Raw genomic sequence first — 24,962 nt, forward strand, 5'->3', positions numbered from 1 at the left:
TCTGTGTGGGGGCAGCCATTTTGGCAGAGGCAGGGTTTTACTTCCTCATGAGAGCATGGTATTGACCTCATCAAATCTCACTCCAAATGTCCTGATATTAGCAGTCAAAGACAAAAGTGTCTTAAATGATTTCTTACTGCAGATATATAGCTATGAAGCTGTGGACACAGGAGTGCCTAGGCATCCTTACGTACCAGGAAGAGATCTGCTATTTTTTACGAAGAATACCAGACAAACAGGTAGTCACTGAACTGTACCTATGACAGAGCAGCACTGTCACCCCAGAATATAACTACAAACACCGCCCCATAACAGGAAGGTGGTGTTCTGTAGTTCACATAGAGAACAATATAACTAGTAACAGTCAGCACAGTCAGAGCATGGAAAGTTATTAGGTGACAAGATTTCTGGCAGAATCAATGGGCATTTTTTGTACATACTGAACAGATATAACAAAATGCTGTGAATGGTATATTTAACATACCAAAGGGGAGCAAATAGGAGAAAGTCATGGTTAGTTGTTTAAGGTGTATCTAAAGCCAAGACTTTAGTATTGGATGGAGTGGTGAGGGCTTAGAACCCTTGTCAGGTCCTGACTGGTGTTGCTTTCCGCTAGGAAGATTCACTCTCTATATTTGTCCAGGTGACCACTGTGCTAGGACTGAAAGGGATGGAAAATCCAAAATCACTGCCCAGGAATGAACATGTGAATATTAAGCGTACTGACACCAAACATTCATGTGCTTTAGTGAAAGACTGGGAATGTGGGGCCTGAAGCAAACCTGACTAACTGGCTCTTTTTATGGTGGGGGTGGTCACTTTTAAACTAGAGAGAGTGGACCACACAAAGTATGCCTCAGTAATTTCCGGCTATGATGTAAGAAAGTAGCTGTTGTCTTAAAGGGCATGGTTTACTGTAACATATCTTTTCATGTATTTCTATCCCAACAGGTTCCTTTTAAGTAGGGATTTGAAATTCATTTTATGCATTACAGATAACTACTAGAGGGAACATTTAGAAATCTGTACCTGAAAAAAGCAAGTCACAAGGCAAGAGGCTGTCACAAGAAAAGATAAGCCAAGTGCACAGGCACCAGGATTTACACGACTGCGTTATCTATGAGCGGGTATCTAAGTCCAGGAAGTAGATAGTGACCTGAACAAAGATGATGCCTGAACAAAGATGAAGGCATTGTCATGTTTCTGGCTTACTTTTGGTGCTTTGGGTGTTTCCTCACCTCTTTGTGTCAGCCTAATCTGCTATACCTCATAATGGGTATATCAGGTGTGCAGACCTGGGAACTCAGAGCAGAGATATCCCTGCTAGAGTCCCAAAGGTATAGACTGCCAGTTGGTTTTATCTACCGCACATTGAAACATCCCTTTTGGGTAGACTGATACTGTAAATGTCATGATAAATCAATTTAGCAACCTTAAACTCCTCGTTAAACTCCTTCTCTTCTCCTGACCCTTGCATTGGTCTATATAGAAGTATTAAACTGTGCAAATAAACAAAAACTATAAGAAAACTCAACAGCGTCCCAGATAAACTGAGGCTTCGGCGGGGGATTTAGAGCATAGTGTGAAGTCTTAACAATATCAGCCAGAGCCCCTTGGACGGCTGGAGACGTGACAGAAAAGATGGAGCAGGTCACATGTCCCTAGACAAACAAATGAAAGTCTGCTCTGCAGGGACATGTGTTTTCAATTTTAGAATAAAACAGGCCAGGTCAATGGACAATCACCCCCTGCAGATGGGATTGTGGTCTCAAGCACATGGGATAGTCCTCTCTCTGCGTGCACATCTGTCATGACACCTCAGAGCTGGGCCCTGTCTGGAGGCTCAGGAACATAAATGTGCGTCAGCGTATACAACTTTATCTTGTCAGCACCAGGAAAGAGATGATTTGTGGACTGGGAGGCTCAGAGGCCGAGGGGGAGGCTAGAACACTTTATAACTGCCAAGCCACAACCCCCCCCCCCCCCAAACCTCCGCCAAACACTTCCAGGTCTAAACAAACAGAATTTGGGAACGTGGAATCCTTTTTAATTTTTTGTGTGTATTGCGATCTAAAAGCGTTCTTAAAGAGAATGTAAATCTGAAAACTGAAATAGCATTAATGCGTTCCTTTAAAAAAAATAATAAACGATCACTGACATGTTGCACCTTGTGTCCATTGCCCTATACTATGAGATACGTGGGGATCCCATTAGTTCCGATGTCCTCCTGTCTAAGCAGATTTGCGCTGACATTCTCAGTTTGCCTGTTTGATCTAGCTGATCAGATTTACGGGACGGTATGCCAAGGCATAGTGCACCTGTACTCCTGTGGTCAGCTTTATCGCCATGTCTCTCTAGTCGAAAGATGGACAGTGCAGTTGCATGAATAAAACCACTGAATAAGGTATGTAATACATTTTATTAAAAAAAAAAAAACGGATGCTAGAGCTTGAGAAACCAATTTGGAAGACTACGCTATGAATTTTTCCAACTGACTTCACAATTATTTTAACCCGTATGTGGACAGTAGTAATTAGTGCCTTTATCAGCAAAAAGGTTTCAGTTCGATAGACTAGGCTTTTAATTTTATTCTTTTTAATTGCCACAAGAGAAATGTAAGGGTTGACACTGTCAAAGCAGTCAGTATTATGTGTCCCTTGTGCACGTGCCTCTTCATTTAGTTGAAAACCTCCTCCATTCATGACCCACTTCCCCGCCGTAATCTTCTAATGTAGCGGGGGGGGGGGGGTTAATACAACTAAAAGGCTGTCAAAGGCTCTCATCAAGAAAGTCAAACTAGGGCTTCCCTTTACGCCAGCACTACAGTTTCTATGAATGAAACAGGTTCTAAAACTGGAGGACAGGTGGATGATTGATAGGTTCACCTCCTCCAAACATAGATCAGATTTCAGTCCTAGAAGTTGTGGTATGTCTTTCATCCACAGAACAGATGGGCAGAAAGGGTAGCTATAGTCTGGCCCTCTTGATGACGATCTGTGACAGCCCCTTAGTTGTTTTGACCCCCACCGCATCAGAAGGTTACGGCAGAGGAGGAATTACCTAAAGAAAAAAAAAAAAAAAAAAAAGCGGGTGCAGGCTGCACAAGGGACACATCATACTGACTAAGTTATGCCCCTTGTGCTGATTTTTCTGTTTTTATCTTGGCTGCATTTAGGCTTAAACCCTCACCTTGCAAAACCACCTATTCAGTTTAAAATAGAGATGAAAGGCAAAACATGTGTGTATAGATGTAAAAATATTACAAACACTTTTTTCCCTTTTTTATGACAACACACCCTCTGTTCTCAGATGCATAAAAGCTGGGGGAAAAGAAGCAGCAGCAAACTGATCTTCTCAGTCAATGACTGTGTATGTATGTATGTGGGGGGGATTGTCAGGAAAAGTCTGATCATTGGAGGAGAGCAGGCCGAGTTCCAGCAACAGCTAGAGAACTGACCATGGTGTGCTCTCATGCTTTGTGTGGTCAGTTTTTAATTGGAAAGAAGAGGGATCGTCAGGGAAACCTGGCATTTCATACAAAGGAAGCAATACAAAGAAAACAGGATATTTTTTCACACAGGTACATGGTACAGCAGGAACATATTAGGAATATGAAATGTTGGGTTTACACACTCTTTTGAACAATGCTAGTTTTCTGGCTGGCCTAAAGTCAACCCTTAGGCCATGTTCACACCTGAGCATTTTGGAGCTTAAAGCTCCAAAACACTGGAGAAAAAAAAATGTATTCTCTATGGAGATGATTTATATCTCTCTTATAATTCGCCTGAAGCTCAAAAAAGTTTTGGAGCTTTTTTGTTTGTTTGAATTGAGCAGATTGGTTCATTTTTTTTTTTTTGTAAAATCTTTTTTATTGTATTTTTGGACATAAAGATAACAAAATCATACATAAACATCAACATCAGTGCTTATCAGTTGTCTGTATGCTTAATAAGTTTCAAGTCATTTATGGCTTCATGTATGTTTAGTCGGAGTGCTGCTAGGCAACTAGGATTACTGGTGTCTCTTTCCCCTTTTTTGAAATCTGTTATATCTTATTCATGCATAGTATCCTCCACTCTCCTCCTTAGGCACAATTGGATATGTTTTTATTGATATGGTTATATGTATACCTTATTCATTATTCTCTTCCCTCAGCCTTCAAACCGTAGTTGGTTAGGCAAGCCAGGCACGCCAAATTTTATCATATTTCTGGGGACATCCTCTATTTATATATGTGTCTTTGTATAATGGAAGGCTCTCATTTATGAGACGGCTCCATTGGGCCAAGGAAGGTACCGTAGGTTTTTTCCAGTGCATAGCAATGTTTTTCCGGGCATAAAAGAGCAACAGCCCAATCAAGGTTCTTTTCGCCACTGTTGGCACCATTGCCCCCACCAGGCCCAGAAGGCACACCTCCATCTTCACCGGCGTTGTAACTGAGGCAACCAGATTAATCATGTCTAGCACCTCAGTCCAATACCACCGAATCTTAGGGCAGGTCCAAAAAATATGTGTAAAGTCACCCGGTGAGGTGTGACACCTCCAGCACTCCGCCGAGTGTTCAGGTTTCATTTTATGAAGTCTATACGGTGTAAAGTATGCTCTATGCACTATTTTAAATTGCACTAGTCTGTCTCTTAATGAAACCAGGGAGCTGAAAGGGAAAACCCACACATCATCCCAGTCATCGTTGTCCAGTGTTGGAATGTCCCTTTGCCAGCGGGACCACAGTTTGTCCATGGGTTGGAGAGACACAAATATCAAATGTTCGTAAAGATGAGAGGTTGGTTTTTCGGCACATCTAGTGCGGAGTGTCTTTTCCAACCCAAACTGGACAACCACGCAGGAGGACCGCGGGAATTGTGCGGTAAAAGCATGAGAAAGTTGCAGGTAACGGAATATGTAATAATTTGGTATATTATACGTCTGTGAAAGTTGGGACAAAGGAATCAGCGTGTTGTTTGAAATTATCTGTGATATTAGTTTGACACCTTGTTTGGTCCATGCATATGGGTTAAGCATTTTATAAAAGTGGTGAATATTCAGATTTAGCCAAATTGGAGCATTGGGTGAGACTTCATTGTGCCCGTATTTTTCTATCGCCAGTCCTGCCCTCCATGCACGTAAAGTGGTATGCATGGAGGGGGTCAAGGAATATGGGGCCTGAGGTCCCCTGTAAACCAGTAATTTAAGTGCTTCCAATGACCCCATCACCGCCGCCTCTAGAGCTGTAGCTGAATTAGATTTGTCTGGATCCAACCACCATGTTACTGTTACCAACTGTGCGGCAAGGTAATACTTATGGCAGTCTGGGAATGCCATACCTCCTTGCGTTGTTGGTCTCATCAAGGTACTCAGTTTATACCTTGGCGATGAGGGGCCCCAAAGGAAGGAGGAAAAGATCTGATTGAGCTTTTTAAAGAAAGATTTGGGAATCCATTGCGGGCAGTGCCTAAAAAGGTAAGTGAGCTTTGGGATAACTTTCATTTTGAGAAGGTTAACTCGGCCCCACAGTGACAACGGCAGCTTCCCCCATGCCTTAAGTTTAATCTTTATGTCTTGCACCAGTGGGTCTAGGTTAAGATGGAGGAACTCTGTGTCTCTGGGGGAAACAACAACACCCAGGTATTTGAAGGTGTCCACCCACTGTAGGGGAGTATCCGGAGGGGAACCTATTCTTGCGGCCTGGTCTATTGGAAATAGTAAGGATTTGGACCAATTCACCTTTAGCCCAGTGACCCCAGCAAAAGTGTTCAGTATTGTCAGTGCTCCCTGCAGCGATGGACCTGCGTCACTGAGAAAAAGCAGCATGTCGTCAGCATACAGGGCCACCCTCTCCTCCAGCAGACCGAAGCGCAAACCCCTGATGTGTGGGGTAGTGCGCAGCGCCTCTGCCACTGGCTCAATGGCAAGGGCAAAGAATGCCGGAGAGAGAGGGCAGCCCTGCCTTGTTCCCCTGGAAAGGCTGAAGGGATCCGATAGTTTATCTGCCAAGCGCACCGAGGAGGTAGGACATTTGTATATCACCTGAAGCCATTTAATAAAAAGTAAAGGGAACCCTATCCTATGCAATGTCTCCCATAAGAAGGGCCACTCGACAGTGTCGAAAGCCTTTTCAATATCTAATGAGGCAATCGTTCGAGATCCCTCATTGATGTGCTGGGCATGGATATTTGTAAAGAGTCTACGGAGGTTGACGTCTGTGGCTCTGTGGGGCATGAACCCTGTCTGGTCTGGGTCTATTACAGAGGGCAGCATGGGATACAACCTAATAACAAGAAGTTTTGTCAGAATTTTGAAGTCACTATTTAGTAACACAATGGGTCTGTATGACGCGCAGGAGGTAGGATCTTTTTGAGGTTTATATATTAGGGTCAGGTGGGCGTGATACATAGAATCAGGTAAGTTCCCCTCCGCAAGGCATTTCGTATAGAGTGATGCTAATTGCGGTGCCAGCATCTCTCCATGCGTTTTGAAAAAATCTATTGGTAGCCCATCCGGGCCCGGTGCCTTTCCTGAGGGGAAGGATTGGATAGCGTTTAGTACCTCTAAAGCAGTAAAGGGTTGCACCAATGTCTCACGTTCTGCGTCCGACAGCCAGCCGAGAGCCAGAGGATCCAACAGATCTCTTAGCTCCTCGGGCTGAAAGCCGGCCGGCAGACCGGAGGCATAAAGGGTTTTATAAAAGTTATTAAATTCTTTTAGTATGTCTGAGGGGGTTGTTACCGTCTCGCCTTCCGGAGTGATTATTGTAGAAATAAGTGTAAGTGGTTGGTCATGTTGGGCCATCATGGCTAGAAGTCGGCCATTTCTGTCACCCTGTTCAAAGAATCGTTGCTTATTCTTATATGCTCCCAACCTAGTGATTTCTGCCAGGTGTAGGTTTAGTTCCCTCTGGGCTGCTGCCAGAAGATCAAAATTATCCGTGGTAGGGTCTGAATTGTATGTATTTGTATGGTCTAATACCAACTGTTGTAAGGACTGAGTCTCTAGTGTCTGTTTCTTCCTGATAGCTGCGATGGAGGAAATATTGTGCCCTCTAGTGTAAGCCTTAAAAGCATCCCAGGCGACATCTGGAGGAGAGGATCCCGTGTTCCGCTCCCAGTACTCGCTCAGCAGCCTTGGTAGTTCATCTGCGAGATCCGTATGGGAGATCCATTCCGCACCCAGCCTCCACAGCGCTGCGCTGTGGAAGGCGGGGGCACGAAAGGACACCTTCAGGGGGCTATGATCCGACAACCCACTAGGTAAGTATTCCGCCTCTAGCACATCTGCCAGAAGTGGCGGATTGGCGAATGCCAAGTCTATCCGCGAGGCAGTCTTGTGGGAGGCTGAGAAGCAGGAGTAGGATCTGGTAGAGGGGTGTTTCCATCTCCATATTTCGTCTAAGCCTATTGCCTGAGCCCAGGTGGGGAGATCTGCACAATAATTTTTTGGGGGAGTGGGTCTGTCAAGCTCGGGCGACAAAATAGCATTAAAATCCCCCATGATCAAAATCTTTCCAGGACAAAAGGGGGTGATCTTTTCCAAAACAGAGTATAGAATTTTTGGAGAGAATGGTGGCGGGACATACATATTTACCACAATGTACTGTTGGGACCACAAGGTAAATATTACCAAAACAAATCTACCTTGAGGGTCTGTGCATATCTCTTCAATTACACATGGGAAGTTCTTGTGTATCAGAACTGACACTCCCCTTGCGTAACTAGAATATGTGGCGTGGAGTGCCTTCTGAATCCACGGCTTTTTTAATGTTAAGATTTTGCTGCCCATAAGATGCCTCTCCTGGAGAAGTATAAGTTGGGGAGAACTGGATTTTAAGTATTGGAATAAGAGGGCTCTTTTAAATTTGGAATTTAGGCCTCTAACGTTCCAAGAGAGAACAGTAAAGGAGCTTGTCTTTTGATTAGCCATTAAGTCCAATGTTCAGCTGGAGGATCTGGGAGCGGGGAGAGTGGTTCGAGAGACCAACCCTGAGCAGCACAATCTCGATCATGACATACAATTGATTGTAAGCACTGAAATAGTACAACCATCAAGCATAACAAAAATTCAAACAGAAACCATCCCAAGCACATAGTGCTTATCCTACTAGTTCCCGCCCCCTTCACAAAACGAATTAAGGGAGTAGGAATAGTTTTTACCCAAAAAAATAATCAACAAAGCCAGTAATCTATATTTAGTATTTGGACCCTATAACTTAGGTCACTACCAGTGTGCAAACTCCTGGTGTAGTATTGTGTCTGAAAAAGTTAACAAAACCAAAAAAAAAAAAAAAGAGAGGAAGAAAAAAAAAAAAAAAAGAGGGGGGGGGGGGTAACTGGCAGAAGTCCTTACTGGATCTTGAGTGAAGGGGAAAAAAAGGGGGGGGGGTCAGGGTAAAAATTAGGATGGATCTCAGTTCAGGGATGAAAAGCAGAAAAAAATAACTGTGTGACAGTAGAGCTCCTCAGGCAGGATGAATGATCATTTGTTCAGTCCACAAAGGTGGGAAGATGACGAGGTGCAGCAGCACAGGAGGACCCATGGGCAACCAGTGAGTAATATTATAAGTAATATTATAAGTCATCCTGCGACAGAAGGTAAGACAGCATATAATGATGAGGTACTTAGCTGGCTTCAGCATGCTGTATGTCCGTAATCATTTCGGTTGGCAGTATGACACTAGCGGGTATCCAGCCACGCCGCAGCAGCCTCTGGAGTGTCGAAGAAGCGGGTGTTGTCACCATCCGTGACCCCCAGTCTGCTAGGGTAAAGAAGGCCGAACCGTATTCCCTTTTCTCTAAGTCGACATCTCACATCCGTGAAAGACTTGCGCCGCTGCAGCACCTCTTGAGAGAAATCTGGGAAGAAAAATAATCTGGCGTTCTCAAATTTTATTTCAGGCATGGCTCGAGCCGCCGCCAGGATGCAGTCTCGATCGCGGTAATTTAGCAACCGTAGCAGGAAAGGACGCGGAGGGGCCCCAGGTCTTGGAGGAAGTGGTGGGACCCTGTGGGCTCTTTCCACAACAAATGTGGACGGCATAGGACCTAAATTGAACAGGGTGGATAGTAACTGTTCAGTGAATTCCGCTGGTTTGAGGCCCTTGGCCCTCTCAGGTAAACCAATTATGCGAATGTTATTTCGTCTGAGGCGGTTTTCGGTATCTATGGCCCGTTCCTGTAGCGCCTTCACCTGAAGCTGCAGGGCTCTCACCTCTCTGGAATCCGATCGGACCGTATCCTCCACCGTGGAGACCCTGTCTTCTACTTCGGCTATGCGGGACCTGAACTTATCCATATCTTGACGGATGAGACCGACATCGACGGTCAGGAAATCTATTTTGGCCGTCAAGGTTTCTTTACATGCTGTAATAGCCGCCAGAATTTCTGCTCCCGATGGGGTCACAGCTGCCCCTGATGCTGCAGATGTTTGCGCGCTCGCTTCCATTACAGCAACTGGCTGTCGCCTCGACAAGGTGGCCACCGTCGGAGAGGTATGGGAGGCTCTTTTCCCGGATTGTGTGTAGCGGGTCCTGGGTGGGCCCATCCGCAGTATAGCTCGTTATGATAGGATTATCTTGTGGGGTCAGCTAGCATGCACCAGGTCTCAGGGAGCAGGATGGATGGTGTGCTGTATATATGTAGTCTATACTAGGCCTCCAGTACTGCACAGCTCCTGTTAGGATGGTGGCTCAGGCAAGGCAGTATGTGAAAGCTGGGGCACGGCACTGTGTGGAGGATGCGCCTGATTCATTAGGCCGCAAGATGGCGGCAGGCCGCAGGCGCCCAAATTTTGCCTTGATTGATCTACAGGCGGTCCACCGAACCCCCACTCGGGTAATCTACCTCCCGGGATGAGTGCCTCCACAGATGGGCAGGGATCAGCCACCGCTCGGTCCACGGAACGCAGCACTCAAATCCGATGATGTCAGAGGCTCCGTAGGCCTCAAGATGGCGGCGGGTCAGCAGTCTGTGGAGCCGGTCGTGGCCTAATAAGACACAATCGGCCGGCCGGGCTTCACAATTTTTGCCTGGGTAGGTGCAGGAGGTGTCCTGGGCCAGTTAGGGAGAGGATGGAGGCTCACCAGCTGAGTCGCTTAGCAGGATGGTAGCGGATTTAGGTCAGGATCGGCGGAGCTCTGCAACAACACGTCCTGCTTGGTCTACATCCGGACACGCCCCCAGATTGTTGCATTTTATTAAGTGTTTTTAATCCCCATTGAAATACAAAGAAACGCGCAAACCGTTTCTAAAGACTGACCCATGACAGGTCCAGTCATTTTTTCAGTTTACAGTATACCTAAAGTCTAAATGTTTCGCTTTCATTTTGGTTGGCATAGTGAATGGTGAAAACCCCCCATCAGCTGTTTTTTTTTCTATCTATGGCTATCTTGGGGAGATTTCCTTTCACCTTCTTTAGACACAACAGGAAATTATAGAAAATCTCTTTAAAGTGAGGAAAATCCCCTTAGACAAGTGTCCCCATTGGAACATTAATCCTCTTTTTCTGTAGTGGCTGACAAAGATATCAATAGTGGTTGTAACTCCTTACAGTTCTAACCCCTTACCACTCTATTGAAAATTTAAAAAAAGTTTATTTTCTCATTTTATATCCCAGTGACATCAGAAGAAGATATGGAGGAGTAGATATCTCTTAGACAGGGAGGCACAGACAGCAATAAATATATTGTCAGAGTGTCCATTGGAAAGATTTCCCATCCCCTCCCCTGAGGAGAGATTGTGAGCATTGTTTATTGGAGCACAGTATCTGGGACTGTGAAGGGGGAGGTTGGAAAGAGCGTGACGGTCCTGATTTTCAGCATGTTGTAAGAAAGAGGAGATGGCGATGATGGAAATGAAAAAACTTAATAAACATACTTTTTTCCAGGACCCTGACTATAATCTAACCTTTCGTATAAGTTGTCTATTAATTAATGCAGCCCCCCTCCCATGCGAGGGCAGCCTACCTGCTCCTATATAAATACCTTCATCATCATCCCAATGATCTTTATTGGATCCTCTTCGATCTGCACATGTTCGGAATGGCCCCATTCATTCCTATAGAGATAGTCGTACTCTGCATGCCTAAAATACCCAAAATGGAGCTCCAATCACAACATTAACACCTTTGGATAGGGCAGAGTGAAAGAACTTCTGACAGGTTTTTATTGATTTCTCTGTCACCTGTTTATGGGCATTTTTTTCCTATTGTTTCCAGTGACCCAACAGAAGAGATAAGGGGAATCACCCAAATAGGAATACAGTAATAGAAAGCCCAAGATTCTCACTCCAGGACAAAGAAAAAGATAAAAAAAAAAATTAAAAAAGATGAAGAAAAATGTTTTGTCTGGAGTTCAACTTTAAACCTGCATTTTAGAAGGAAAGGTCCATTTCAGGATAAAAAATATCCTGGTTACTACTATATGATAGGAACTGGATCGAACATATCAAAAATAAATTATAGTGCAGTTGGTCAGGCTGGGGCTGTCCTAGGAGATCAGGGTCAGCTGGCACATGTGCAGGTCATACGCTGTTGCCTTGGTTCTTATTCCCTGACTGCAGGTATCCCGTGAAGTGGCCAAATGAATATTTGGTTGAAACAAAGGCAGAAATGATCAGTGCAACGTAGCCAAACATTTCTATCGTAAGATATCACTTGGACAGAGTCCTGTTCAGCCCTGGCCCTGAAAATCCCCAATAATCACAAAGTAAATAACATTACTAGACAGCCACAATAAAACACGTACAACGCAATCCAAAATCAAGCTATACTGCTAGAAAAATAAATTTCCATTTTCTTCCAAACAACTGTATTTCCTGAATGTTCTGTGCCGAGAACCTCAACTTCAGTTTAGTGCCAATGGAAGATGAAAGCTGTAATAACTTGAAACCCTGAGCAGGATTGAAGGGACAAGAACATCCAAATGATAAAGATGTGTAAATTGAAATGTAAGCAGAGCGTTATTACACTTACCAAAAAAAAAACCAAACAAAAAAAATTTACAAAAATAAATAAATAGATAAATAAATTGTGCGATAGCTCCAACCCTCACTTCTGTGCCATTTTAAGCTCCCTCTAGTAGCAGTTAAATGCAGCTTACAATATAAAGGTCTCTACCTCATATGCATGCATACATGCACATAAAAGGGCCAATTTTGACAGCAACCAATTACTATACCTACCAGCATGTTTTTGGAGTATGGGAGGAAAACCCGCACAAGGAGAACATGCAAACTCTATGCAGATAATGTAAAAAAAATAGTTTTTGGCTGAAAAAAATCAGCACCACATCCCTATAGTAGTAGAAGAACAGCAAAATTTTGAAACAGGACTTTATAAGTGCCAAAAAGCCTCCTCTCAGAATAAATATTGCTACATATATAAAAAGGTAAACGTTTTTTATACAAATTGAATAAAAAGGACATACTAAGGATAATACCCCTTAAACACATAAATATACAAATTAAGAAAGACATACAGTTATGTTTGTCCTTCATTCTCCTATTAGTGGCATTACCACTTATTGTGGCTCTAACGTAATTATCAGATGGTCCTCGGCATTCGTTTCTTGTTCCTGGGGTTGTTGTCGTGGCTTGGGGCTGGGGCCTCCCCCTCTTTGTCTTGAGCCGTCTCCCACATCTCTGCATCTTCCAGCATCTCTGACCGGGTCGGAAGAGGTATAAAGTGCATCTCTCCTGATATTTGCTGATTTCTTATACCCTCACACTATCTGTAAGTTAGTAGTTGTATAACATGAACCCAATGTTCTTTGTTCATGAATTGTATGTTTTTTTTTTCTAGTTGTTCAAACCATGTATTCCCTGAATTCCTGAAGAAGCCATCATAGGCGAAACACGTCGGGCTAAGTTCCCTCCTGCTTCGATATGTGATATATCTAATGTGTACTGCAACTTATTAGTTGTGCTATGATTATTTATGTGCATGCTAGTTGTATAAGAGGGGAACTCTACCTTCATGGTTGTCATCATGGTCTGAACCAAATGCGTGGGTATATTTATGTTTTTAAGGGTTATTACCTCGAGTATGCCCTTTTTATCAGATTTGTAATTAAAAAAATTACCTTTATATATGTAGCAATATTTATGCTGAGAAGAGGCTTTTGGGCACTTATAAAGTCCCATTTCTATATTTTGTTGATCTTCTATGTGGATAATGTTGATCGCATGACCCATTCTATAAGGCAGTACCAGCCAAATTGAACAATGACTCTCTTCTTTAATAGAGGTCACATTTGGTATAGGTTCACTCCAATAGTGATTTCAATGCCACCACAAATACTGTAAGACCTGGTAGCATATCTACAAAAAGTGTTTTGTTAGAAATAGACTGAGAAAAAGGCTGAGTAGTCCAGCGAGTCTGATTGTTATTTTTTGTGTTTTTTTTATGGTTTTTTTTTGGGGGGGGGGGGTTATGTGTGTTTTTCTTTTGTTTGTTTTTTGTTAACTTTTATTGTCTGACTATTGATCTAGGTTTGTCCCAAGCATGTTTGAAGCCATTTACTGTTGACTGACTCTGGTGGTAGTTTATTCCAAGCATCAACTACCCTTTCAGTAAAATTATTCTTTCTAAAATTAGTTTTGAACTTTCCTTCGGTTAGTTTGAGGTCATGTCCCCGTGTTCTTAATTTTTGGTTTCATATTGAAAAAGCTGCCCTCCTGAACCTTATTCACCCCCTTGATGTATTTAAAGGTTTCAACAATGTTTCCCCTTTCCCTTCTTTCCTCCAAACTGTACATATTAGGTTTTTGAAGTCAACAACTATTACCTGTAAGTGGCTTAAAGAAAAAAACTGCAACTTGCGCCAATCAAAACTGCCAACCTTCCAAATTCCCAACCAAGGATCGTCACACGTGTTAAAGCAGGATCCGGTAAGTAAATGGTAAATGTGCTTTTCCTGTCCCCTAGACAGAAACTAGCTTTCCTGCCCCCTAGACAGTAACTAGCAGTTAACTCTTGCAATGTGAGCTTTTAGTTTTTCCGGAGTTTGGCCTATAGGTATTAGACAGCATATTATAAAAACAACAAAAAAAATTCTATAGCAAACAAATTTGTTTTAAAGCTAAAAAAAGTTTTGTGTGCAGGGGTAAAAGATGTGCTAGATAATCTGGTGTTAGAGGGATTCATGTAGAGGTCAAACACCCGAAGGAAGAGATGAGATCCTAAAGAACTAATTTCAACTTTGGAAAATTTGAGTCTCAAACTATAAAAACAAAAAAGTGGGCAGCACAGGAGAAAAATATAGATAGGTGGGGAATGCTTTAACCACTAGAAAGCAGATTTTGCCTTTTTTGATTGAAGTCCCTTTCACCTGTTGTAAGTGCCAAGTCCCCTTTTTTTTCAAGCTGCTGAATCCAGCTGCTGCCTTGTAAAGCACACCAGGCCTGAGCTCTCCAAGGCAAAGTTCATGGGTGCATGAACCAGGGAACAGACAACATTTGTGTTTCGGTAAAGGCTTTTTTTTCTCCTCTTCTGCAGCAACAATGGCAGATTGTGTTTTGCTAAAGACGCGGTTCCTATAGCAACACCATCAATAACATTTTCTGTATCACTTTGCTACAAGCTCACCATTAATGTGCAAAAGGAAAAACAATTATCTCACCAGCAAAAGGAAAGCTAGTTTAGGCTCATCAATAGAAAATTATGTAAAAAGTAGGTTAAAAAAAGGAAACTTTTTTTGGGGGGAACTTTTCCCCCTCCTCCCTTCCTACTGTGAATAATTGTCTCTGGAGGAGCTTTTAGTTGGCAAAACAAACAATTCACGTGGATGAAAGGGTCTAGCGGGGATGGGGGGGGGGGGGGGGGGTAGCACAAATAGAATGAGTTTGAATGACCATCTCATGCAATGTTCTTTTGGACATCAAAAGAAGTTTAACAAATGTGTCCAGCACAAATCTGTCACTTTAAGGGGCATTCGAGGGCCTGGACTTCACCTGCTCCTCCAATATGTCCCATTGAAGAAAAGCCCAAGTCTAAAATAATAACACTTCTATAGTCTTTAACGTCAGAGCTGTAGAAATACAACTTATTTAGGCATAAAGGGGGGAATTTACTGAAACTGGAGCAAACAGAAACTGGAGCCGCTGCCTATAGTAACCAATCAGCTTCTAAACACAGCTTGTTAACAGAGTTTGTAAAGGTTCAGATTTTTGGTTTTGCATGAATGTAAAAAGCCTTCAACATTAAGAAATGCTTTAAACGTTGAAAATGAAAGCTAGAAGCTAATTGGTTGCCAGGAATAGCTGCTCCAGATTCTGTCTGCTCCAATCTTAGTAAATTCCCCTCAAAGTTATTTGGACCCTTTTGCTCTGTCAAATATTCAATTGAAAGGGTTTTGTTACCGCTGTTTTGTTACTGCTGTTTAAAAAGTGAAAAAAAAAACTCTCCTGCCAAAAGTTAACAAATTCCTGTATCAAAGTAAAGAGAACTTGCTGCTCCAGGTGAAATGGATGAGCCTGATGGAACCTCTGCGTGAGTTCTAGCCCCGGCCTGCCTCAATGGATAGTATCAAGGTAAGAAGAAGCGGCTGTGCATCACGTTAGTTTGAAATGCCATTTATTAAGAAACCCAAGGTGGCAACGCAGGACACCAACAAGTAATCTGGGTAGACACGTTTCACACAATAAGGTTGTGTTTAATCAGGATTAAACCTTATTGTGTGAAATGTGTCTACCCAGACTACTTGTTGGTGTCCTGCCGTGCCACCTTCATTTTCTTAATAAATGGCATTTGGAACTAACATGACGTGCAGCCATTTCTTCTTACCATAAAAAATTCCTGTGCCCTCGATCCAAGCAAATAAATACATTTTCCCATGCAATATTTATCCTTTCTACACACCAGTGCTGCTACTTGTATCCTCCCCCATAGTCCAGCATCAGCATAGAATGTAGCTTACCCTGAGTAAGGTCAAAATTGACCAGCACAGAGCCTACACAGTGTAGTAGTACATCTCTGCAATAAATACACATTTCCCATGTTTTATGCCTTTAGAAATGCTTCAAGTACAGAAGTTCCAGGGTGAAGGGAGCCCAGCATTATTCAACCCACTTATCAGCTCAAGGCATCACAGACACAATCCTGGGGGGGTGTCAAGCTAGCCTGAGCATACAGAAGAATGCTTCAGAGAATAGTCCCCAATTTTTTTCTGTACTTGAAGCATTTCTTAAAGGAATAAAACATGGGAAATGTGTATTTATTGCAGAGATGTACTACTACACTGTGTAGGCTCTGTGCTGGTCAATTTTGAACTTACTCAGGGTAAGCTACATTCTATCCTATGTAAAAGTGTTTGCACCAGGCTATTGGCTACTGTGGAGATGCGACCCCATGTCACAGGTGCATATGAGCAGTAAGGATGAGCTCCGGCGTGTTCGCATGCTGCACGTGCCGATCCCGCCAGGAAGTCTGCACGGCGCAGCGCTAATCACAGGCAGTGAGACATTTCCCGATGTGTGGCTGCAGAGCTCGGGAAATGTCTCACTGCCTGTGATTAGCGCTGCGCCGTGCCGACTTCCTGGCGGGATCGGCACGTGCAGCATGCGAACACGCCGGAGCTCATCCTTAATGAGCAGTGTATGCCTGATTTTAGCAGGAATACTAATTGCACACCTGTGGGCTGGGTTCATAAACATCCCAGGAATAGAGGTCAGTGCTCAGACTTGGAGACAGCTCCGCCCGGCAGACAGGAAGTCTGGCCTAGGAGGTTGGGAGGGTCCCAGTAGGAGACGGCTCTAGGAGAAAGAGACAGGAGGTCTCCGAGTCTAAGACTGCAGGTGGCAGCCTGTGTGTGCACATCTGTAGCAGGCAGATGTGGCCCGCAACCAAAACAGCATGAAGCTGACAGTGAGTAAGCCAGGAGGCTATAGTTTGTTTATACAGTGATGGTGGAACCCCCCTGCGAGGAAAGATTACTGTTTGTTTGAACTTTTTCGTTACCTTTAAATAAAAGTGGGCTGCCATGCCCTAAAAACGCAGTCTGGAGTGGCACGTTTCTGGAAAACTGCATGCACCACTTGAAACTAATCACCCCGGATTGTCACACTACTCAAACCTAAGCATCACATCATGTGAGAAAGAGAAGGCCACGTTGCTCTCTCTACCCGAGGCATCAGGTATTTATGAAGAAGCAGTCAAAGCAAGAGAGCATAAGAAGACTGCAGGGAGCATGAAAACCAGAACAGGAGATAAGGGTTAAGCAAAAGAACCAGTCAATTTGCCCTTATGGTTTTCCCCAACTCACCCTGACTAACCCAATAATGCGCCATTCTCTCTTTCCATATGGGACAGGCTTAAAACACATTTTGGTCTACAATCAAGTCATAAACCCATACGCTCTTTCCTTCGAAACCCGGCATTGAAATCTCCCTCCTCTTTTTCGGCATGGTCCACTGCAGGTTTGATCTGAGCGCACAAATTTATATCTGCTGGTAAAATAACTCCATTTCCATTTTGTCAGGTCACCGTGAGGCTAGGTGACAGATGCACTCTGTAGGAGTCGGAAGTGCACCGCTAGTAGTGGACCCTAGGACTGACTGCTGTGGATTGAACCCTGGGAGGTTCAGGAAGCAGGTCTACTGGATCACTAACACAGATCCCACTCGGAGCTAGAGCATAGATTCCCCAGGGCGCGGAGTCTAAGAGCCAGGTGTTCACCAGAGCCTCTAGTGGTGAGGATGGACTGCGCTCCAGTCTGGCTCCAGGTCATGTCCCCCAGGGTCTCTTAGGGTATGCTTAGAGGAGAGGTTATAAAACCAGCCAGGTGTGAGTGGCTGGCCTCTTAGTCTGAACACATGAGGAGACGGTAAGCTGACAGAGAAAGATTACTGCATAACCATGACACATTTCTACGCGAGACCTATGGCATTCCACCATCGGAACTCTACCGTTATATCCAAATTAAACACTTTATTACCCCTCTGATTCCATCTGACTCCTCTGCCCCACAACTATCCCTCTTTGAGCGCACCTGTAAATCTGATCCCCATAGGAGAGGCCTTATCTCTGATTGTATAGACGATTGTTGGATCCAACAAACACTTGCACCCCCTCTTACGTTGCTAAATGGGAGAGGAACCTCACCCTAGACCCTGTTGACTGGATCCATATATGGGAAGCTACAAAGTCAGCCTGACAAAACATTGTTGCCTTAGAAACTAGAAACCAGTTTCCCCAGGGATAGTCACCTCCTCCCCTACCCTTTCCTTTACCTCTTCACTATTCTCCACCTATGCTTTTTTCCTATGTACTCAGTAATTTTTCACATGTTCCTCTCTTCTCTTTTATGGTTTACCAAAGTCTTTACGCATTCTATATTTAATGATCCTTAAAATATAGTTAAAGGCAAAACATTTTTTTTAGTTTTGGATAGAGTGTAGAGGGATTAGAACACCTGTCAGATTGTATTGCTGTCTGTGCCCCAGTTAGGGAGATTCACCCTCTCTCTTTGTTCTGTTTACTATGATCATTATAAGTGAAAGTAAAAGAAAATCCCAAATTTCGGGTTGTCCCCAGAAAGGTAATAGAGGGGAAATCTTCCAATGGGGACACTAGTTCTGATGACCTGAGGGTCCCCAAGGAATTCCCTTAATTTGTAGGGATTTACTTTCACTTCCTGTTTGGCTATGGGACAGGAATTGAAGGGAAGTCCCTGCAATGGGACACGGATAGAAGAAAAAAAATCTGACAGGGGTTATAACCCTCCCTTACTCTATCCAAAATGAAAAAAAAAAGTTTTGCCTATAATTCTACATTAAGGTTCACACTTACCACACAGTTATTTTCCTCCTTGCCACATGGTTAGGGGCATTTATGGTATTCCCTTTTTTACCTTATTCCCAGACTTCGGTATATTATTCTCCTAACTGGTTATGTTATTATCCACTACCTTAAATTACTCCAGGATTTGGGCACCACTTATCTAATGAACTCTGATTATACTGTTCTTGATTTGATCACTCCATTACGTTGTATTGTTAGTATGGTTGTTCCCATTCCCATTTCAAATTAGGTTGATTGTACCTATCTTCTTACAACACAATGTTTGAATGTGACATGTTCATTGTATCTTGTCCTTTTCCTTTCCAATAAAGGATTTAAACAAAAGAAATTCATTCTCACCCTCCTAACTACATATTGCTACCAGCAAGCTCATGCAGCAAAGTTTTGAATATCTGCAATGCATCACAGAATCCAAAGCGGGCTTGGCTTAAACTGGTTAAGTGGCAATATATGGAATAGCACAGGCCACACAAACAATGTTCTCCATAAGTTTCCTGACAGGGCCACGGAGACACCTTATAAAGTTGCTGGCTGTCACAGGATAGGTTTTACATTTCTGAACCTTACATTGATGGTCATTTTACACACATTTTGTGCAGCACTGTTACTAGTTTGACTCTATGGAGATGCAGGTAAATCGTGAGCAAGACAGGCCAGGAACTGTTCCCCCATTAAAGAGGAAAGAAAAACAGCATCAAGCGATTTCTATTTATACCACAGAGGGGAAAAAAAAAAAAGAAACATGGAATGGAAAATAAACATTAAAAACATTAAAATCAGCAATTATGTGTCTGAAAAATACCTTCTATGTGTGAGTGAGGGGCCGTTTATTTGAAATGTAAGTACATATTTCATTTTAACGGGGACCAGGCTGACAGGAACAGCTGGAGTCAGGTTCAGGAAGGAATACCCAGACAGCAGTCCATGTTCAAGCCACACAGCTATGCTAGTGATTAGCTGCCAAGATCATTTCCAGGGATGCTTTGCACCCAAGTCTGACAACCTTTATACTGTCTTGGAAGGACACATAGAGATACATATTAAATCAGAGAGCACCTACGGTGCTTGTAGAGAATTTAGGAGCACTTTGATATGAAAATAACGACTAGCTCTTGCCTCACCCCTGCAATGCTAAATAATAAATACATTTAATCTATATAACAGAAAGGTCCTAAGGGTTCTTTTCAACATTCTGCAGAGAATTCAGGAGCAGTCTGATATGCAAACAGCAACCTGCTCTTGACCCACCCATGGTCAGTGGATTTTGCAGCCGCCAAAAAAGGAGGAAATAAGGTATTTAAAGAATAAGTAAACCCAACATTTTATAAATGGTATGCGCCTGCTGTACCATGTACGTGTATGGAAAAGTACCCTGTTTTCTTTGTATTGTGAAATTCCTGGTGTTCCTGCCAGTTACTCTGCTCTCCTATTAAAAACTGACCACCCTAAATAGAAGAATACATGGTGGTCAGTTTTCTAGTCTAGCTGTGCCGGGAACTCAGTCTGCTCTCCTCCAATGATCAGACTTGTCTTGACACACACCCCTGCACAGCCATTTACTGGGAATATCAGTGTACTTCTATTTCTTCACCCCTAGCGTTAATGCAGCTGAGAATAGAGGAAGGGTATGTGATCACTTAAAAAAAAAAGGAAAAAAAAAATATTTATAATGTGTGTGTGTGTGTATATACACACACACACACACAAATGTTTTGCCTTGCATTTCTATTTTAAACTGAATGGGTTGTTTTACAAGGTGAGGGTTTATAATCACTTAAAGGGTAACTCCACTTTCATGGGGAAAAAATATAGCAAATAAAGTAAAAGATAGCGTATACAATTGTGACACAAGTCATATTGTAATTGAATATTAAAAATTACCTTTCCTTTTCAATCTGCAGCTCTGTAATTGTCTAAAAATGCAATGCAATATGGCTACCTGGAGGTGTTCTGTACACAGAATGTGTACAGAACGCAAATTAGATTTCAGGCATCCCCTGCATCAAAAATGTAATTTTTGGTGAGATACTTTCAATAGGAAATCATGTCTAAAGGGATGTAGGCCCAGCAGCTTTCCCTGCAGTAGCACAGATGATTGGTAATTATGAAACCACTCCCATTAGACTCACTTTCCCACATAGACAGACAAACACAGAGGGATTTCTTCAGAACAACAGCAGGTAGGAATCTGCAACAACGTTTGTTAAAATACTTGTAATGTACATAGATCACACGGGGGAATGTTTTTTTCTCTTCAAAAGTGGAGTTATGCTTTAAAGGTTTGATACGTACTGGTAGAAAATAAAATGTAAATATACTGGACATATAAATAAAATCTTAATCAATTGTGTTATTTCTTACACAGGTCAAGACATTATGTGGATACTGTCATAAAAGAGTTCACTTCTAAGAAAGCGGGGAAAAAAATACAGTAGATGTAATTTTTCATTCAGAAAAAGTTGAGTCAATCACAAGGGCTGCACAAGATATTGAAATTAGGGACAATTCAAGTGCAAAAGGAGAACAGTCAGAAAGCATGGCCGCTCTCATTGAAAGCATCTGGAAAAAAAAAAAAAGTGTCCTTACATTGGCCTGCCACAGCTTTCAAGTTTGACCTAAAAGAAGCCTTTGTAGCAATAAGCAATAATTCATCCTTTATGCAAGTTGAAGCCTGGACTTCTTTCAAGGAAAGGCTGCCAATTCCACAGAATTTATTCATAGAGGTTTTAGAGCGTGGCTGTCCGAGCTCAATTGTACTGAGGCTCTAAGCTTGCAAGCCATGTGGCTACAAAGTATTCCAGACAAGAAGCCAATAACAAACAGCCACTCATGGAATAAGTAAATACAAATTATTCACTGCCCAATGGTACCCACCTCCTTAAAGTGGACCTGGCATCAGAAAGATTTTGTTCTTGTATGCCAAGTAATATGTACGTTTAATACTTACAGGTATTAATGTCCTCTCACATAGATCACATTACTCTCCATATCAATGCCTTATCGATTTTACCTCAAGAAGGATGGAGCCATCTTTGTTCAGGCATTACCCAGGATCACCATCTAATTCCTGGACTGAGATGCTGTCTCTCGAATAGTACAGTCATGTAAATCCTGGTGCCTGTGCAGTTCACAGTTCTTGGCTGCATTTACAAATGTCTGACAGATCAGCCTCTGCTGCAGCCTTCCACCTGCAAAGTTGCAGTTCAAATAGTAGGAGAGAGGAAACTGAGGAAAAGCTTCCACCTGCCTGCAGCAGACTCATGATATAAACTCAGCCCAGGCTAAATGACTGATTGGCATTTAAAGGATAAGTTTCCTTTCAAGTTAAAACCATTCAGTTTTCCCTCCCCTTTCTCCTTCCCAGCCCCCTAAACCAGCCTTTCTCAACCTTTCCAACACAGAGGAATCCTTGAAATTACTTTCCGGTCTCAAGGAACCCCTGCTAAAAATGACTATATCTACAACCCATGATACATTAGTGTGATGGTCAGTGGGAAGAATTCTCCTTACTTTGGGAAGAATTACACTCTTACAGGTAGCTAAAAAGATCAATGGCGTCAGTAGGAACTTATCTGAGAGGCAGAAATTGCTCAAGGAACCCCTAGCAACCTCTGGGGGAACCCTAGGGATCCATGGAACCCTGGTTGAGAAACCCTGCCCTAAACTATCCTAAGCTGAACAACCCTCCCTTCAATATATCTGGTTACTCCCCCCCCCCCCCCCCATTATAAACGTTCTCCTGCATTGTTTACATCATGGTCAACAAAATTAAGCACCATCCTGCAACACCTGCATTGCAACGTCCTATAGACTTGAATGGGGCACTGCTTGACTACTGAGGAGCATAGGCCTAGAGACCAAAACACCACTATTCTGTAACCTTGGCCAAAAGAAGGACACAAACAGATTCAAGTTGGAAAAGGCAAGGTCACAACTTGATTTAGAATTTTCAACACAAGTAATTTCCAACATAAACACTTAACCAGTGTCAGTCACTGTAATACGGTCAACACGCTTGATTGTTAATTTGACCAAGTCTAAAAGGTCTTTACTATGAGTTTTGGGCAGACATTAGACTGACCCAACTTCCATTCAAGGGCATAGCCCATTAAGGCAATTTTTAATGCTGGCAAGGTAAAAAAAAAACACTGATAAACCAGTGACAAACAACCATTTATAGGGTGGGTGGTCAGGCAACTCTTCAGAAGTTGCAGTTCTACAAGTCACTACTGATTGAACTTAGCGTAGACCCTGACCTGTATCCCCCCTATGACAAGGTGGCCAATCATTTTAGAGCTATTTTGACTAATTGCGTGTGTTCATTCCCAACTCTCAGCCATACCCCCATCAGTCAAAGCTCTCTTTCCCTATGGTCTCAATGGCCTTTTTTAACAGTACAGGCATGGGCATCCGCAGGTAGGGAAAGGGGGGTCAAGTGCCCCCCTGGAATCAGGGATCGGATCGGCACATTCAGCACAGTGGTGTCGCTATGGGGGTGCGGGCAGCCAGCGGGGTGACACCATCAAGGTGGTGTCAAGCCCCCCTATCAGTGTAGTGTGACTGCGGGCTCTTTTCCCTGCTCAGTCCAGCAGAGAACTTGGCGGCGATGTGTCAGGAGAAAGGCGAGCTGCAGGCTGTCAGAGGTTTCCCCTGCTCACCCCCTTTTCCCTTGTCAGGGAGAAGAGATGGCGGTCTTTTACCAGATTCCCCGCCCAGCTTCCTGCCGGCTGTGTTCCTTCCCCATTGGCCATAACTGAGGGCCAATCAAAGGAGACTGGGAGAGGAGAACATCATGGGACATGTAATCCAGTAGATTGGTGGCCCCATTTTCCACAGGAAGGAGGCTACAGCTCGATCAAGAGAGAGACTGAAAAACTGCAGCCTAGAAAAAAGCTGAGGGAGTGAGTGCTACAGGACAAAGAAAGAGGCGTGTTCTGGACGGAAGCCAGAGAGAGCCACGCTACCCAGCTCCAGAGAGAGAGCCACACTACCCAGTGCCACCAGAGAAAGACTGAGCCACTGCCAGGGTACAGACGTGCTACACTACTCACCAGATTTGCCACCGGGGAACCCAGAGTGAGTGATTGTCCAGCCGGAGGGATCACTGCTGTAGTTTCACTGGGTCTGGTAAGAGGGCCTGTCGGCCATTATCCATTACTTATCCTAGGGACTGTACTATGCCTGCTGTCTCTGACCATGACAATGTGATAATGACATTGTCGAAAAGGGGTGGCTCACGTGTGACCCTAAAATGATGCCCCCCCCCCCCAGAAAAGTTCTGCGGACGCCCATGAGTATGGGTATGTCCCATTCAAGCTACAGGTAACACAAGTAAAGTTTTAGAGACCACTGAAAACATTTTGTAATATCAGTTCGATAAGCGCAAAAAAAAAAAAAAAAACCTGTTAATCTTGCCATAAATCTTGTGAGCTAATAACTTCATGTGCTTTCTGCTGCACTCTTATCAGTTACAATATTCCCAACTCTCTCCGTGGACTACAAAACAATACACCTGTATTTTATGGATAATAATTTGTATCCCTGTACTAGGATGACAACACTAGGAGGACAGGAGATGTGCTACTGACAGGATCACCAAGTGAAAATAAAGGAGAAAAAAGCTGAAAAGAAAACCCTAATCCATCCCATGTATCTAAAGCCTTAATGCATCTAAAGACAGGTACAGTAATCTGTGACAGATTTCCTTTTTGTTTTGGGGGTTGATATACAGTACACTTTAACAGGATTAGAGGAGGACATAAAGAGGCTTTACTGGCTAAGTTATAGTTCAGGCAGCCTTTGGTTTAAGAAAAAAACTAACAAAGTCACTTTAAGCAAAAGCATCCTGCTTTATGGCAATGAACACTGACCAGCCCAGCCAAAAACGCAGAACACCTGGGCTGTATGATAATAATGAAAATAAAATAATAATAGGGATGACAGAGAAAAGAGGTACTACATAAGCAAATTTTAAAGCAAGATTTCATCAGCGTGGCATTCAAAACATAGTAGATGATGAATGACTTTGCAGCGGATCGGGGTTTTGGACAGTATGGTAGACCACCTGTCAGCAGGAGATCCTGGCTGTCTTACTGTGAATTCTCCTCCTGGCTATTTGAGGAAATAAAATAGATAACATTCTGAAACCTAGAACACACTCATCAGAAAACAAGGTA

The 24,962-nt window shown here is 43.2% G+C and overlaps 1 protein-coding gene across 4 annotated transcripts in view; it reads right to left on the minus strand.

Moving 5' to 3' along the window:
• The window catches only part of SCUBE1 (signal peptide, CUB domain and EGF like domain containing 1), a 461,934-nt gene that overhangs the window by 192,808 nt on the left and 244,164 nt on the right, over positions 1-24,962 (minus strand). The window lies entirely within an intron of this gene.

This window comes from Aquarana catesbeiana, linkage group LG03 (genome assembly GCF_042186555.1).
Source record: "Aquarana catesbeiana isolate 2022-GZ linkage group LG03, ASM4218655v1, whole genome shotgun sequence".
NCBI classification, from domain to species: Eukaryota; Metazoa; Chordata; class Amphibia; order Anura; family Ranidae; genus Aquarana; species Aquarana catesbeiana.